Genomic DNA, 18,217 nt, shown 5'->3' with positions numbered 1-18,217 from the left:
CAGGCCTGTATTATAGTTCAAACTCGGCCGATGGTGGCAGCGAATAATATTAATTGGGCTATCGTGAAGCTGGGAGTAACCGTATGCTGCTTGTACACCTATTCCATGCGTTGGAATCCGGAGGTGTGACGCCATACACTTTCTGCCCGCTTGCCGATAGCTACGTAGTGAGAAGTCGGGATCGTGTGCTCGCAAATCCCTGACTAAATCCTGACAGAGTGACGGCAAAGGTGAGATATTGGGTGATTTCCCCAGGGTCGCCCCTGTCGCTGTGAAACCCTGACAGTCTCTCATTTGGCCTCTCGGGAAAATGAATTGCCCACCTCTGATCTACAGCATACAGTAGCAGGCATTTGTGTAAGATTTTAACATGTCATCCATATGCTGCTGTGTAAATTTTTCCACAGACATGAAACTGTGGTACGAATTAAAAAACTTGCAGAACGTCAATTTCTGCTGTGAGCATTCCATGCGTAATTCGTCCTTTTGATGCAGATTCGCTGTAGATTTGAGGATGAAGAATCTGCTTTGTGTGACAGTGGCCTAGACCAATACATAACACATGAGCATAGAGAGGTTTTCATTTTTTTCCAAATGGAAAGCATAGAATCAAAGGCAAGACCTTACTATAGTAGAAATTGTGGCATCTAACCAAGGCTATATCATAATGATATTGGCACCTGCGTTCCTGTTTGCACCTTTGCCACTTAGGCAGGAGCAGTATGCAATCCTTCCATATAGGTGCCTTGAAATAGCCTTTTCCATCAAAGATACTGTATGACAATAAATCTAGGGTTCTATATGCATCACACGTGCTATCTTTACACAAGGTGTAAATGATCAACTCAGGCCGATACAACCATTAATTCCTACTTCTCCCGGGCTATTCTGCATTATAAAAGTGCTGATCCTAAATCAGATAACTGCCATAAATAATTCAACTTTGTAGATGTGGACCTCACTTTTCTCGAGAAAGGGGCCCCATCTTGCACTGTAGTGAATAAAATGGTGACCTTGCATGCACAGCTCTGTCTCTATTGATTTCTATGGAAGTTCAGAAAAAATTGCTTGCTCTGCTATTTTCAGAAGTCCCAAGCAATGGGAGATTCACTATAAAGGCTCATGCACACGACTGATTACAATGGTGTGAAAAAGTGTTTGCCCCTTCCTGATTTCTTATTCTTTTTCATGTTTGTCAGACTTAAATGTTTCAGATCACAAAACAAATTTAAATATATAACACAAGTAAACACAACATGCAGTTTTTAAATGAAGGTCTTTATTATTCGTGGAAACAGGAATCCAAACCTGCAGGGCCCAGTGGGAAAAAGTGATTGCCCCTCCCTTTTAAAACCTAAATTAACTGTGGTTTATCACATGTTTGGGAAGCTGAGTTAAATTTCTCTAGCCCCATACAGGTCTGATTACTGCCGCACCTGTTCTCAATGAAGAAATCACTTAACTAGGACCTGCCTAACAAAGTGAAGTAGACCAAAAGATCCTGAAAAGCTAGACATCATGCTGCGATCCAAAGAAAATCAGAAATAAGTGAGAAATGGTAGTTGAGATCTATCAATCTGGAAAAGGATATAAAGCCATTTCTAAAGCTTTGGGACTCCAGCAAACCACAGTGAAAGCCATTATCTAGAAAGCTGTATGTCTCATTACATCTGGCGTAGAAGTAACACAGCATTTCAGAAAAGAAACATCATACCAACAGTAAAATATGGTGATGGTATTGTGATGGTTTGGGGCTGTCTTGCTGCTTCAGGACCTGGAAGACTTGCTGAGGTAAATGGAACCATGAATTTTGCGGTCTACCAAAAAATCCTGAAGGAAAACGTCCAGCCATCTGTTCATGACATCAAGCTGAAGCGCACTTGGGTTATGCAGCAGGATAATGACCGAAAACACACCAGCAAGTACACCTCAGAACGGCTTAAGAAAAACAAAATTAAGACTTTGGAGTAGCCTAGTCAAAGTCCTGACCTTAATCCGATTGAGATGTTGTGGCATGACCTTAAAAAGGTGGTTCATGCTTGGAAATCCTCCAATGTGGCTGAATTACAACAATTTTGCACAGATGAGTGGGCCAAAATTCCTCCAGAGCATTGTAAAAGACTCATTGCCAGTTATCACAAATGCTTGTGACTCGCCCCCTGGGCCATGGGGCACTCGAGACCGGACTTCAGGGCAATGCTGGGAGTAGTAGTGGCGACCCGGTCCCGTGGCTCAGGGTGGTCAGACCAGTGGTAGTCTATGTTGTGTGTTAGGTAATGTCCGACTACGCCACCCGTGGATTGCGGTCAGGGAGGACCGCCGCTGCAAGGCAGACCGCTGAGGCTGGTGTTGGCTATGCAGCAGGGATAGTGTTACTCCCCACGGGAAGAGTGCAGCCCCAGGGCAGTGTAGAGGATGGTGGGGGTGATGGTGTAGAGAGTCCCCGTGCCGTTAGTGCTGGAGGAGCAAGGAGTACACAGACAACGTACTGCAGTCCAATGGCTTTTACTCACAGTTCATATGCTCCGGGTCACTTCAGCGCCAGCAGTGACCACCCAAGCCGTGCAGTGTCCACCAGGTGAGGGACTCGGTCAACCCCCACGCACTTCAGGAGTATGGTTCAGAGCTCCTTCCTATCCTTCCTTCGGCTCATGCCCCGCCAGTGACCAAGCTTTTGTCCAGCTCCCGCGGGTCTATGCGGGCAAACGTGGGCCCCGTTTCCCGCTACCCTATATGGTATGCCTTCCTAGCAAGGTTTAGCAAGGGGTCGCACCAAGTGATGGTCACGACCTCCGGTTCTTGGCTGAAGATTATTAGCTTCCACCAAATTGGGATCCGGTACCCTCTTCTTGCCTGACCCGTTACCCAATTCACGTTGGTCCTTAGGGTCCCTTCCACCTTCTTGTTCCTGAGCCCTTCTGTTTCTCGGCCACTTCTTTCCCTTTCCTGTTCCTTCTCTTCTCCTCTGTTCCTTCTCCTCTCAGGCCCCGGCCTTTTCTCTAGGCCTGCCTCTGAGCAGAGCTCCTACAGAGCCTCTGCTCCGTCTTCTTCTCTGACTGAACTCCACCCTGATCTAAGATGGTGCCCACCTTATATATCTCCCTCTAGAACATGAGCCCAGGTGACCAGCAACTAATGGGCTCCTACCTGCCCTCAGGAACCGTCCCCTCCTGCTCCTACATCACTGGGTTTTCATCCCCACTTCCCACTCCAGCCAGGGACATGGTCTGTCGTGCCTGCATTACTGTATAAATGGGAGCACCGTTGAGCTGTCCCCCGGAAATAGGGTGTGTGTGCTGCATGCAGCTACCTGAGCCCTGGCCTATACTCCATCCTTACCCGGGAGTGGAATATCACACCTCTGGCAGAGGTGCAATACCTCTGTAGCGACCGAGCCCTCGGGGCGCTACACTTGATTGCAGTTGTTGCTGCTAAGGGTGGCCCAACCAGTTATTAGATTTAGAGGGCAATCACTTTTTTACACCACTGTATATCCAACAAGTGCTATCCGTGGTTTTCATGGATAGCACTCGCACCTATAATATTCTATGGTGCTGTGCACATATCCGATTATTTTCTGGATAAAATTGTCTGTCGAAAAAATTGAAGACATGTCCAATATTGATTTGCGTGTCAGATCAAAATCAGCAATGCAAGTCTATGGATCTGTGGAAAACATAGAACCTCACTCGAATTACATCAGAGTGTGGTTCGATTTTCGTGGACTGACAGAATGGAGAAGATGAAGAACTTTTTTCTTTCTCTTCATGTCCAAGAAAAACTGATGCCAGTCTGATCAAATCTGATCAAAGTTTGATCACAGTAACCAGACCGTTTTTCTCAGATGTGGAGAAAATGGTCGTGTGACCGTACTCCGATTGTTGCTACACAACAGTCTAGGCACATTCTACTTATTTATAACTCTATAATGGACAACAAAGACATCAGCAATAATTACAAAAAAATTCTGATGGTAAAGTATTGTGTGATTTTACCAGACTTTCCTCTTCCTACTTAAGCTTTTTTTTTCAGCGCTGGACTGGCGCTTTAAATGTAAGCCCCCTGCTCCCGGTCACATACTAACCCTACGGCGTCTTCACCATTTTTTGGCACCACTTTGGTCCCTCAGCGACATCTTTTGACAGTAGCTTCTGGCAGGCTCGAAGTCAGAGACTATGTCACAATCTCTCAATGCAGGTCTATGAGAGACAGAACAAGGCTCTCATAGACTTGTATTGAAAAGTGAACTCTGCGCAGCTCCATGAAACACTGGAGCTGTGCACAGGTCACTTTTCGCCAGAGACCGATGGGAGCGGCTACAAAAAAACAGATGAAAACGCCGGAAGGTGAGTATGAGAGAGGGGGCAGGGGACTTGCATTTAAAGCACCACTCCAGCAGTGCAATAAAGAAAAATGCTGGAATGATGCTTTAAAGTGTATCTGTCAGAAGGTTTTTGCTATGTAATCTGAAGGCAGCAGGAGATAGAGGCTGAAACACAGAATTCAAGGATGTGTCACTTGTTACAGTGTATGCTGTTGTTTCCTAACTGTGAGGGATTTATCACTAAGAGATTAACCTGTGATAAGCACCTCACTGTCTATGGACTTTGTATATACAGAGCCTGGTGTGGGCGGGATCAGTGGTGGTGTGGGCGGGGTTAGTGCTCTCAGCTCTGCTTCATTCTAAGTCTAAAAGCTCTGATTGTGTGAGAACGGCTGCACCCAGTTGTCTAAGTGATACATCATTGGATTCAGCTTCTCTTTGCCTACATTATACTGCTCTCAGATGAGGTAGCAAAAACCTGTTGACAGATTCCCTTTAAATGTTAACATCCTGTCTGCAGCCACCACTGGGGAACATGCCCAGATAATGGATTTATACAGTTCTCATTAATTTATTTCTATTGCTCATATAACACCAACATGTTGCACACAATGTTGTACAGAGATTGCAATCACTCACATCAGTTATTATCTAATTTCCCTCACAAATATACACCAATTTTATAGCAAGCCACTTATGGTAAACTTCCCCTAGTGGTGGCAGGTGGCAGCTGGAATTTTATGAATTAATGAAGCCCTCCTCCCATCAAAGTTTTTATCCTCTTAATATATTGTAATCATTATATTATATAGCACTGTGTACTTACAATTGCTCACTTTGCCTTTCTACCCAGTTAATTATCTCTTTCCATTAGGTCTATGACATCACATGATTAAAACAGACTAGCTGAATTCCTGAAATATCTCTGTAGAAAAAGGAAGGCTCTTTTCCCTGCATGAGTCTTCCTTAGAACTACAATTCTTCTTCACTGTAAAGTCCCTGGCAGGAGGAGGAGCCGAGCAGCAGGGTCAGGAGTTGAAGCGGGGATGGAGCTGGGTTGCCAGGGTCTCTGCTCCTACATCATGTTGCTCTCAGATGGGATAGCAAAAACCTGATGACTGATTCCCTTTAAGCGCATTTGACGCGCCCCCTGGGCCAGTGTTGTTGGGGATACCCGGAGCCGGATCAGATGGGGGTTGTAGTCTCCGAGTGGCTGTGACCCGGTCCGTGCCCAGGGTGTCAAGCTCAGTGTGTGGCAGTCCTACAGATGTTATTAGTTCTTTGTGTCGACTACGCCACCCGTTGATTTGCGGTCAAAAGGCCGCCGCTGCAGCAGGGTCCGCTGAGGCTGTTGGTATGTGTGCAGCTTTGGTAGTATAACCCCCAACGGGAGGGGTATAGCCTCAGGGGGTCAGCCGTGGAGGATGGTGGTTGTGAAGGTGCAGCAAGGAGACTCAGAGGCATAAAATGCAGTTCCAGGGTTTTACTTACTGGTGTTGCTCGGGTCACTGTGTACAGCAGTGACCACCCAAGCCGTGCTGCGTCCACCAGGTCCTGGACTCGGTCAACTCCCGGGCAATTCTTGAGTATGGTCCTGAGCTCCTTTCTGACTTTCCCTCTCTTCTGGTCGTTCCCACCAGGGATCCACTTTTGGCCGGCTCCCTCGGGTCTCTTGGTGGTCAAGCCTCCTCTGGGCTCCCTGACCCTATGCTTGGTATGCCTTTCTAGTGGATTTGGTGAGGGTCGTGGCAGATCCTGCCCACGACCTCCGGTTCTTGGCTAAGGTGTGCTGTAGCCTCTGCCAGCTTGGGATCCGGTACCCTTTTGCCGACCCTTCACCCTTTTGTCCTTATTCTGGGATCTTGGGGTCCCCTCTGCGCCACTGGGTCTCTCTTCCTTCTCCTCTGCTCTGCTTCTCAGGCTCTCAGACAGACTGTCTGACTGGCTGACTGACAACCGACTGACGTCTCACAGACTGACTGACCCTGATCTAAGATGGTGCCCACCTTAAATACTCCCTCTATGTGTGAGCTCAGGTGACCAGCACCCAATGAGCTCCTAACTTTACCCAGGCTGCTCCCCCTATCTGCCCCTACACTACTGGGATGTTCCACCCCCCTCCCACTCCAGCCAGGAACAGACACTGTCGTACCTGCACATTTCTCTAGTGGGAGTACCATCGGTCTGTTCCCCGGAAATGGGATGTGTGTAGTGCATGCAGCTAACTGAGCTCAGTTCCACACTCCATCCTTACCCGGGAGTGGAATATCACACCTCTGGGTTGAGGTGCAATACCCCTGTAGCAGCCGAATCCTCAGGGTGCTACATTCCCCCCTGGTAAATTACAGCACGTCCTCGGGCTGTAAAATAACAAAACATCCAAAAACATACAATTTTTTTTTTTTTTTCATAAACATCATAAACATATAAAACAATATATATATATCATAAAACTTTTCATATAAAACTCCTCATTAGAAACATTCTTGTTCCTCCGGCCACGGTGCAACTTGTAACCGGGTAAAGTGCGACAGTCTCTTTTGGAAGAAAACAGTTTCCTATAAAACCGGTAGGGGGCGCTTTAGGAAGCGCAACTATATACAAGGGAAATATGGCCGCTCTCAGTCCTCGGCCAGGTATTAGGGAGGATTGACCGCTCTCAGTCCTCGGTCAGTGGGAATAGGGACACACGGGTTTCAGTTCAATCTGCTGGTCCCAACGGGGACTATATTTTAACTAGAACAGTTCTTATACCCTGACGGGTAACTATGTACAGTCTCTTTACCGTACTTTAACGACGGCGTCCTCCTGCTCCTTCTTTAGATTCTTCAGACCCGTCCGGGTCCTCTTGCTCCTCCTCACACCGCAGCTCCTCCTCCGTCAGGCGATGCACATGGAGGGCGTAGGGTCCTTTGGCACACTTGTGCCGGGTGAAGGTGACCTCGTCCCCTACATACAGGTCACGACCTCTGTGTCCCTCCGGCAGATGGCTCTCTACGTCTCTGCGGGTTACAAAGACGTCGCCGGGGGTCTGATGGTCTCTGATAAAGCCCCATCCGTGCTGCATATTGAATTTTATCACAGTCCCGGTGGCACGGGGACCATGAGCTGCACGGGGTTTCCTCCTGGTCCGGCTCTTCTGCTCCGCGCTCCTTATCTGCATCTGCTGTTCCCGGACCCGCCTCTCTCTCCGCTCCCTCTCGAAGACCTCGAGCTGCTGCCGGCAGCACTCTGCACGCTCCGCTGCGGCCGCCCGAGTCTCCTGAGTGAACCCCATGAGGTCTTCTCCAGTGGGGTCCCACTCGAACTGTGCCTCCTCCAGCGGGGGCGAGGTCCTCCTTGCGGGCTTCGGAACCGGAATCAGGGGTTCATCTAGGGGTCTCTCTTTCCGGAGTCGGGGATGGTGAAACTCCGGTGGCCATATGAAGGGCTGCCCATCCGGGCACGTATGCTGGGCGAACAGGTCCTCACCCAGGTGCGGTACTTTAGGTGTTATGGGCGCTGTGGTGGTAGTGGCGCCCGGGTTGACCAGGCCTTGCGACCAGGCTTGGGGCACCCTAAAGGCAAAGGGCACCGTAAGAACGGCGGCGCCCTGGGTTACTCGGCCCTGCGACCAGGCCGGTGGCTCCGCGGAGGTAGGGGGCGCTGTTGGAATTGCGGCGCCCGGGTGTACTAGACCTTGCGACCAGGCCGATGGTATTTCCTGTTTGGTCGCGCTCGAGGTCGAGGCGTGTGACGTCACAGGGGTCGCGGCCGCGGTTTCCGGTTGAGGCCTAGTCGGCGGCGGTGACGATGCAGCGACGGGCACGGCAGGGGGAACTTCGGGCTCTGCGACGGGGAGCTGGGGCAGGCACGCGGTTTCCCGGCTCGGGGTAGAGACGTCCCCTTTACCTGCCTCCGTCCGTTCGGCTCCCTTCTCGGCGCCGTCTCCGGCCTTGAGTCCTCCTGCACCATCCTCAGAGGCGGTCTGTCTCCTCGTCTCGGGTGGAGTGCTCCGCTGACGGGTGCCGGTCTGCTGGGCCATCTCTCGGCTCCACTCCGCCAACGTCTCTCGCTGCACCCGGGCCATCCTCCGTGCGAGGCCCTCCAGCGCGGTCTGTGCACACTCCCGGTCTCGGGGGAGCTGTGTTAGGATCTCCAGCAGGCCTTCTGGAGTGGCGACCTGCAACAGGCTCCTGACCACTGGGTCGGTGCTGCCTGACTCTCCCTCCATCTCCGGGTAGGCTCTCTCTGGACTCTCTTCCAGACGTCTTGTCTCCGGGTGCGCTCTCTCTAGACTGCTCCAGGCGACACCCATCTTTGTTCTCTTGTTCTGTCTCCGCCCACATTTTGGGTGGTCCCGGGGCAACTTTGTGATTGTCAGTTCCAGGGGCAGTTCTCTTACGCTGATGGACACTTCCAGCATCACAGTCTCTGTTGGTGGGCGCGGTTTCCGCTTTTGGCGCCATTCTTCGACCTGGCCCACGATGGGAGGTGGCCTTTTGCAACCCTCTGGTACGCCCATAATGGCGTCCGCTCTTCCAAGGCGGGAAATCTTTGGAAATGGCGGGAATCGTCTCCCAGTGGCGGGAAACTCCATGGATGGCGGGAAAAAGCTGCAAATGGCGGACAACCGGCGGGAAACGACCTGTGATGGGGTCCGTTGGCGGGGACCCTCCGGAACCGGCGGGAGACTTCTTTTTGAGGTAACGGTGAACTTTTCTTCAGGCACGCAGTACCCGGTTGTTGCGGGCACGTTATCCTGCCGACTACGCCAAAGTTGACGCGCCCCCTGGGCCAGTGTTGTTGGGGATACCCGGAGCCGGATCAGATGGGGGTTGTAGTCTCTGAGTGGCTGTGACCCGGTCCGTGCCCAGGGTGTCAAGCTCAGTGTGTGGCAGTCCTACAGATGTTATTAGTTCTTTGTGTCGACTACGCCACCCGTTGATTTGCGGTCAAAAGTCTGCCGCTGCAGCAGGGTCCGCTGAGGCTGTTGGTATGTGTGCAGCTTTGGTAGTATAACCCCCAACGGGAGGGGTATAGCCTCAGGGGGTCAGCCGTGGAGGATGGTGGTTGTGAAGGTGCAGCAAGGAGACTCAGAGGCATAAAATGCAGTTCCAGGGTTTTACTTACTGGTGTTGCTCGGGTCACTGTGTACAGCAGTGACCACCCAAGCCGTGCTGCGTCCACCAGGTCCTGGACTCTGTCAACTCCCGGGCAATTCTTGAGTATGGTCCTGAGCTCCTTTCTGACTTTCCCTCTCTTCTGGCCGTTCCCACCAGGGATCCACTTTTGGCCGGCTCCCTCGGGTCTCTTGGTGGTCAAGCCTCCTCTGGGCTCCCTGACCCTATGCTTGGTATGCCTTTCTAGTGGATTTGGTGAGGGTCGTGGCAGATCCTGCCCACGACCTCCGGTTCCTGGCTAAGGTGTGCTGTAGCCTCTGCCAGCTTGGGATCCGGTACCCTTTTGCCGACCCTTCACCCTTTTGTCCTTATTCTGGGATCTTGGGGTCCCCTCTGCGCCTCTGGGTCTCTCTTCCTTCTCCTCTGCTCTGCTTCTCAGGCTCTCAGACAGACTGTCTGACTGGCTGACTGACAACCGACTGACGTCTCACAGACTGACTGACCCTGATCTAAGATGGTGCCCACCTTAAATACTCCCTCTATGTGTGAGCTCAGGTGACCAGCACCCAATGAGCTCCTAACTTTACCCAGGCTGCTCCCCCTATCTGCCCCTACACTACTGGGATGTTCCACCCCCCTCCCACTCCAGCCAGGAACAGACACTGTCGTACCTGCACATTTCTCTAGTGGGAGTACCATCGGTCTGTTCCCCGGAAATGGGATGTGTGTAGTGCATGCAGCTAACTGAGCTCAGTTCCACACTCCATCCTTACCCGGGAGTGGAATATCACACCTCTGGGTTGAGGTGCAATACCCCTGTAGCAGCCGAATCCTCAGGGTGCTACACATTTTCTTACTCCTAAGCAGGTCTCATATACAAATAAATGCTATATATTATTATACTTTTCCATAACTTTTAGTGTTTTTAGTATATTTGTGGAGTTCAGGTCAGTGTAGTCAGGTTGCGCAATTCACTGCCGTGATGATGTTCTCCTACAGGTTCTTGGCATGAGAACAGTGTGAGAGCTCCAGTACCTGTGCATGGAGGAATCCAGTAAGTGCCAGTCAGAACAGACATTTTGCAAGAACACAACAGAAGAGAGAGAAATCAGAACTTTTGATGACCTAGCATTTTCCATACCAATATACATAGTTATTTACATAGTTTATAAGGCCGAAAAAAGACAAGCGTCCATCCAGTTCAGCCTATTTCTTGTGCACTGCAGCTATTCCGCAGCGTTGATCCAGGGGAAGGCAACAAAAAACCATGAGGTATAGGCCAATTTACATCATTGAGGAAAAATTCACTTCCCGACACCAATCTGGCAGTCAGATTAAATCCCTGGATTAATTAACTAAGCATAAGATGTAATTTTATTGTTCTCAAGAAAGGCGTCCAGGCCTCTCTTGAACTCATTAAGTGAGTTGGACATCACCACTTCCTCTCCCAGAGAGTTCCAGAGTCTCACGGCTCTGACCGTAAAGAATCCCCTTCTATTCTGGTGCAGGAACCTCCTTTCCTCCAGACGCATAGTGTGCCCCCTCGTCTTTGTCACCATCCTTGGTATAAACAGGTCATGGGAGAGATCTCTGTACTGCCCCCTGATGTATTTATACATGTTTATGAGGTCTCCCCTAAGCCTTCTCTTTTCCAATGTAAATAGGCCTAATTTTGACAACCTCTCTGGGTATTCTAGTCCCTCCATTCCCTTTATTACCTTAGTCGCCCTCCTTTGTACCCTCTCTAGCTCCAATATGTCTTTCCTGAGCACCGGAGCCCAGAACTGTGCACAATATTCTAAGTGCGGCCTTACCAGAGCTTTATACAGAGGAAGAACAATCTTCTCATCATATGCCCCTATTCCTCTTCTGATGCATGCCATGACTCTATTTGCCTTCGCAGCTGCTGCCTGACACTGGACACTCCAATTTAATTTGCTATTAACCAAGACGCCCAGGTCCTTCTCCATGTCAGATTTCCCCAACGGTTTCCCATTTAATATGTATGGGTGACTGCTGTTTTTCTTTCCCATGTGCATGACCTTACATTTATCGGCATTGAACCCCATTTTCCATTTTTTGGCCCAACTCCCCAATTTATCTAAATCCTCCTGTAGCTGTGCCCTATCCTCATCTGTATTAACTACTTTACAAAGTTTAGTATCATCTGCAAATATTGCTATTTTACTATGCAACCCTTCCACTAGATCATTAATAAATATATTAAATAATATAGGGCCCAAGACAGACCCTTGAGGCACCCCGCTAGTAACCCTGACACACCCTGAGCTTACTCCATTGATAACCATACATCACTGCAAAGTCCCTGGCATGGGGAGGAGTGGAGCAGATGGGTCAAGAGTTGAAGAGGGGGTGGAGCTTAGTTCCATAGACTTTGCAGTGATGTAGAATTGTAGTTCTAATGATGACTCATGCAGAGAAAAAAGACTTCCTGTTTCTACATAGAGCTTAGAAGGATTCAGTTAGTCTGTTTTTAATCACATGACATCATAGACCTAATGGAAAAGAGAAGAATTAACTAGGTAGAGAGGCAAAATGAGCAACTGTAAGGACACAGTGCTATATAATATGATTGCAATCTATTAAGAGATTAAAAACTCTGATGGGAGTGCTTCTTTAATTGTAGAGAAGGCAATAAAAATAACTCGAAGGGCAAAAAGTCATTTTCTATTGACAGATAATGTACAGATGGATTTTATGTTTTGTTGATCAAAATAGTGTTAACTATGTACCCTATGTTACTTACATGTATTATTACTATTCAATTACTTATTACAGGGTATTTGCTCATTTTGTTTTTATCTTAGGTTCTGTCTGTTAAATGTTCTCAGTGTGAATTCACACCTATGCATTGCACTTATACCAACATTAGCTCTGGCTCATTTTTTTGGTTTAGTGATGTAAAATTGTAGTTGTAATGATAACTCATGCAGGGAAAAGAGACTTTCTGTTTCTGCATGAAGTTTAGACTGATTCAGCTAGTCTGTTTTTAATCACATGAAATCATAGACCTAATGGAAAAGAAATGAATTAAGTGTCATGCATCTGGTTTTGAGCCCTTGAGCCTGTGCTTTATGGTCGGCTTCTCTGTCCACCGAGCCACAGCAGATGCACCTTTTCTCTGTGTGTTTTAGTTTCTGATATCTTTGCTTTAGTCCTTTTAGGGTAACAGGTGTTTTCATTTACTCATTTGTCTGCCCTATCACGTTTCGGGGGCGATTTTATATACTTTCCCCCTGCTAGTGATAGTGTCGTTTGTATAGCCAACCATGCTGCTGTAGTTAAGCCAGTCAGTGAAAGACCAGCTAGGGTTTATCTCTCTGCTGTTTTTGTTCTTTTCCCTGTACCTATCTTCTGTTTCTTTTTAGGAAGTAGGCGGCATATTCTGTAACAGTACGTACTTACAAAATAAAGGATTATTTCATGGTTTGTTTTACTCACTCTGGGATCTCTTCCTATTAGAGCACACTTTCCCTACTGTAGGTAATTTACACTCTGCTCTGCCCTCCGGTTCTTCTGGAGGAATGTGACGCGCTCGATGGCCTTTCAGGCAGCATAGGTCTGAGTTGCCATAGCCCTAACCACAGACTAGACTATCTCAGCTCATGCAGGAACCACTAGAGATGCTGGGTCACTATCTATTCTGTACAGGAACTGGCAGGGTAACTTGCAGTTTTTAGGGTGTTACCTATTTTCCCCAGTGAGCTGCTATACTATCACAACAGGTAGAAAGGCAAAATGAGCAATTGTTAGTACACAGTGCAATATAATATGACGATTGCAATATATTTAGAGGAAAAAACTTTGATAGGAATGCATCTTTAATTGTAGAGCAGGCAATGGAAATAACTTACAGGACAAAAAGTAATTTCTATTGACAGATATACAAATTCAGCTCATTAAAAAATACCTACACAATGCTATACACTTTGAACGCTAGGTGGAGTCATATTATGTATGAAAATGTATCTCTTGACTAGAAGGTTTTTACCAGCAAATACATTGCCCATATTTTTTATGATGCATACAATGGATGTGTTATGTTATAGTAGGCCGACCACTTTAAGATAGATAACCTCCCTACTCAAGTGAAATGCTTTGTTACAAGATTAGAAAACTATGGTTGCTTCCTTCCATGAGCAGTGCCACTCTTGTCCATGGGCTGTTTCTAGTACTGTCTAATATGTATGGACTTGTAAGCTGTTGTGTGATCGTGTGCTTACTTTATTTCTTTTACTGTTGAATAAAATGTAGTCATTCCAAGCTTGCATCCAACAAGAAGAATAAGTTGTAGACTTGCTGTATTCTCTTCATAAGCCATTTCCTCCACATTCTCCTTCAAGTGGCTTCTTCTTCAGCTCCAGTCTCATATTGGCTCTGGCACACAGCTAGAAATGATGAAATGACGTTTCTTGGAAACCCTCATAACTACTATGAAAATGAATCCTGGCTGGCCACACGGGTGACACATACCGCGCAAGCTCCAAGTTGTAAGATACATTTGTTCCTAAGCAAAATTGACCAATCAGCACCATGGTACTTGTGTGTGCGGCCATCTCATTGGCTCAAAGTTCCAGTTTGAGGCAAACACGTTGTACAGCCGGGAATCAAGAAAACATATGGCGAGAGAAGGCAGTACTGCGAACCAAGGAAAAGCACAACTAAATGATTGTTAAATGTTAAAATAATTTTAAACAAATTACTAATAAGGAAAAATAAATTGGCATTTTGGACTCAAAACCCCAAGTGAAAATAGCAGGCAAGATCCAGCTCTCTGTTTTCAGTGGAAAACTGCATATGGCCTTAATTTTTACAATACAGTCTTCAAAGCATATTTTACCTCTAAACTGCAGATAGAAAAGTGTTACTCAGATACTTGAGTATGAATGAGTTTTCCATCATGTCTTTTCCTTATGTGGATGTACTCTTCATGTGCGGTACCACAGGGCATACAGTATATGTAGCAGATTTTCCATCTGAGTTTTTCAGTAGCAGCATTGTTAGTTAGATTTAAATTGCTTTTCTAGATTCATAGTAGTCTCAGAATATCACTTTAAACTGGTATTCCATCTTATACATTTATGCCCAGCTATTTCCAAAATAACCATAGACTTCAATGGAAAGAACCAAGCATCCGATTTAGGATCTGTCACTAGATTTCCGTCAAGCTATAGAATAAGAGAGCTCCTGAGTAGGGATGAGCGGACGCGTGGAAGTTTGGGTTCTGGTAGGTGACCAGAACATTAGTCCAAAGTTTGGTTCGAGTGCCAGAACTGTACCCAAACTTGAACCAGAACCCGAACCCCATTGAAAATAATGGAGACTTCAACTATGGATCTGGGAAAATTCTCTCTCTCCTAGGAGCTGTCAATCAAGCTAGGTGGTGGAACTTGAGATAAAAAACAGCTACCTATAAGTAAATGTTTGGGATTTATCCAGCATGCACAGAGCTCTTCTTAAGCAATTAATAGTCTCAATGGATAAACACTAGTGTTGAGCGAGTATATTCTGTCCGAGTATGCTCGGGCCGAGCTCCCAGTATTTATAGCTGCTCGGTGATATGGTTAAATCGCTCCCGTGTGCATGATTTGCAACTGTTTGACAGTTTTATTACATGTGAGGAATGTCTATTTCTTACACATTCCTCACATGTAATAAAACTGTCAAACAGTTGCAAATCATGCACACGGGAGTGATTCAACCATATCACCGAGCAGCTATAAATACTCGGAGCTCGGCCCGAGCATACTCACCCAAAGGGTTAATAGAACATACTCGCTCAACACTAATAAACACATGTACTCCAGCAGTCCAATAAACCCTTCTCATTTCTTCACTAGTACATGTTTAAAGGGAGTCTGTAACATCCAAAATTCAAATTGATGCACTTTGACATTCATATACGGGATTTAGAGGATTTAGCCCATATAAAAATCATACTAGCATTGAAGATTTTACTAATTTCCTTATATATAAAAACAGTTTTATTACATATGTAAATGAGGGAACTGACTTCTGTGCACCCTTGGCATGACAAGGGCTCAGTGCTGTTACACCCCCTTAATTATCATCTTCTGCACCTCCCCTTATGCTCATTGACAGCATTCACAGTCTCATAGACTTACAGTGCTCAGCACAAATGAGTACACCTCAACAGATATGTTAGAAAACCCTTACTTTTCTTTCAGAATCAACATTTTCTATGTGATACCATATTACTAAATACTCTCCCCACAAATGTGGGCTATTGATTTCAAACAAGATTTGTGATTTGTTATTTCATACACCCTTAAAAGTAATTTTCCTAATAAATTCATTCAATACCGTGTTGCAAAAATGAGTACACCCCAATGAAAGTCTTATGAGTAAAGCTAAAGCTTAGACTACAAAATTTTAATAACAAGAATTCAACCACATGTAAGTCAAATTATTCATTAAATATATGTCCTGCAGCTAGTTGACTATAAAAAGATGTACCTTAAAAAAGAAAACCCTTTCCAATTTCATGCTGTTTGCAATGGCACCACATGATAGAGAAATGTCACAAGACCTGAGAAAGAAAATCATTTCTTTACACAAATAAGGTGAAGGCTAAAAGTAGTTCAGCAAAGCTTTACTTATCAGTCAGAAAAATGTAGCAATGGTGATACAAAAATGTAACAAACATGGGACTGCACTCATCTCATGGAGACGTCCAGGCCAACAATGGAAGTTAACTCCTAGACAGGAGCTTCTTCCCATGAGAAGGGTTGAAGAAAATCAACATACAAGTTCACTACAGTTAGCTAAAGATGTAGGAATCCAAACCAGGGTGTTTCTTGTGACACAATAAGGCATATACTGCAGAAGTATGGCATCTATGGGCGTCGTCCATGAAGGAAGCTTCTCCTAAAGTCCATGCACAAAGCAGCCCTCCTCCAGTTTGCCAGGGCCCATGCTGAAAAGTATGAAGACTACTGGGACTCTATACTCTGCAGTGATGAGACCAAGATAAATGTTTTTGGAACTGATGGCTTCAAAACTGTATGGCTTTGTAATGTATGGTGAGGAGTAAAAAGAAAAATGCATGATGCCTACAGTGAAACATGATGGTGGCAGTGGCATTTTCTGGGGCTGCTGGTGTAGGGGAGAAACATTTCATTGATGGTATCGTGAATTCTCAGGTGTACTGCTCTATGTTGAAAGAGAAGATGAAGTCATCACTCCGTGCCCTTGGTAGACATGCACTTTTCTTACATAAAAAACCCATTTAAAAGATAACTTTTAATGATTTGCTTTAAAAATGCCTTAAGGCTCACAATGAATACCATAGAAATAGACAAATATAAAATTGTGATCCATCTACTACCAACATATAAATTATTCCGTCAAAGGGAGGGCTATAACCAATATATTGATAAACAAGAGAGCACTTACTAAGTCCCTCACACCCAGAGCCCATTCACCGTTAATAGTGATAGATCACCAAAACACACAAACACCACTGCGGAGTGCAGCCAGTAGATATTCCTGGTCTGTTGTGGTTCCAAAAATAAATAGACCTGGTTCCAAAAGAGTGTAGCAAGTGTATATATATTATCTGCATACAGTACCTTAATACACCAACTATATAAAATAAATGCTCGTGTTCAGTAATTTATTTCGTTTCAATACCTGAACTATTACCAGGTAGGAACCATAAAAAATAGAAAATAGACCTGGTTCAAAAAATGTAGCAAGCGTATATATATATATATTATCTGCATACAGCACCTTATTACACCAACTATATGATAATGTTCAATCATTTACCAGGTAGGAACCATATTCCACTCCAGACTATTTATAAACAGATATTTTCCCCAGCTAGGGACAAAAAATGGCAGGTGTCATCCCATGCAAGATAAAATGAAAAAAAGGTATAAAGATCCAGTTTGACTCTACCCTTGTCAATATTCAGAATAATCAGCCAGAAACCCAAACCAATGTGTTAAATAATCATTTGCCACTTATTGCAAAAAAGAGGTACCAACTGTCACACGCATTTTAAGGTAGAAAAGAGTAAACTCATCTTAATGTATGGGAATCCTGCCTCCCCAGTGTTCTACGGGGTTACATACTCCTCGACGCGTTTCCCCATCTTATTCAGGTTCATCAGGAGGAAAAATAGAAATTAGGATTGATGCGGTGTCCTGCTGATAGTCCGCAGTCCATTCCATGCTGCCACTCTCTCTCATTAAATAACCATCCCAGCAGGTGTACTAAGTCAGAAATCAACTTCCCCAATCAAGAGGAGAAACTTCCCCCATATCCTAGCTAACATGATTGTCCCCTTCTACTGTACTGTGCATGTCTGTAGGTCTGATATCCACTAGAGGTATTGCAATGCATTGCGCACGCGCTGGTCTCCAATAGGACGTCATACATGCCGTGACCAGACACTCCTCCTCCCAGAGCCATTTTTCACTCAGCACGATATCAGCGCATGCGCAGTCATCCATAACAGCAGGGGAAGCGACGGAGAGGTAATTTCACCACGCCTCTACCCACAGAAGAGAACGCGATATAGTGCAATACCAGCGCATGCGCAGTCGTCACCAATAACAAAAAACAGACAGCAGGCATAGCGCAGATAGCGCAGATGTCCCAGCATGATACAGTAATGTGCACTAGATATAGGCACCAGAATGGGACTAGTTTCAGGGAAACAGATAGTTATTATCCCAATCTCAGTCCCGTACAACAATGATCCACAAAGTGTGTATACAGAAAAAGGGAGGGGCTAATACTG

This window comes from Phyllobates terribilis, unplaced genomic scaffold (genome assembly GCF_046119375.1).
Source record: "Phyllobates terribilis strain yellow unplaced genomic scaffold, ASM4611937v1 Scaffold_9__5_contigs__length_417890890, whole genome shotgun sequence".
Lineage (NCBI taxonomy): Eukaryota > Metazoa > Chordata > Amphibia > Anura > Dendrobatidae > Phyllobates > Phyllobates terribilis.
The sequence above is the reverse complement of the archived record's forward strand: the minus strand, read 5'-3'. Positions refer to the sequence as shown.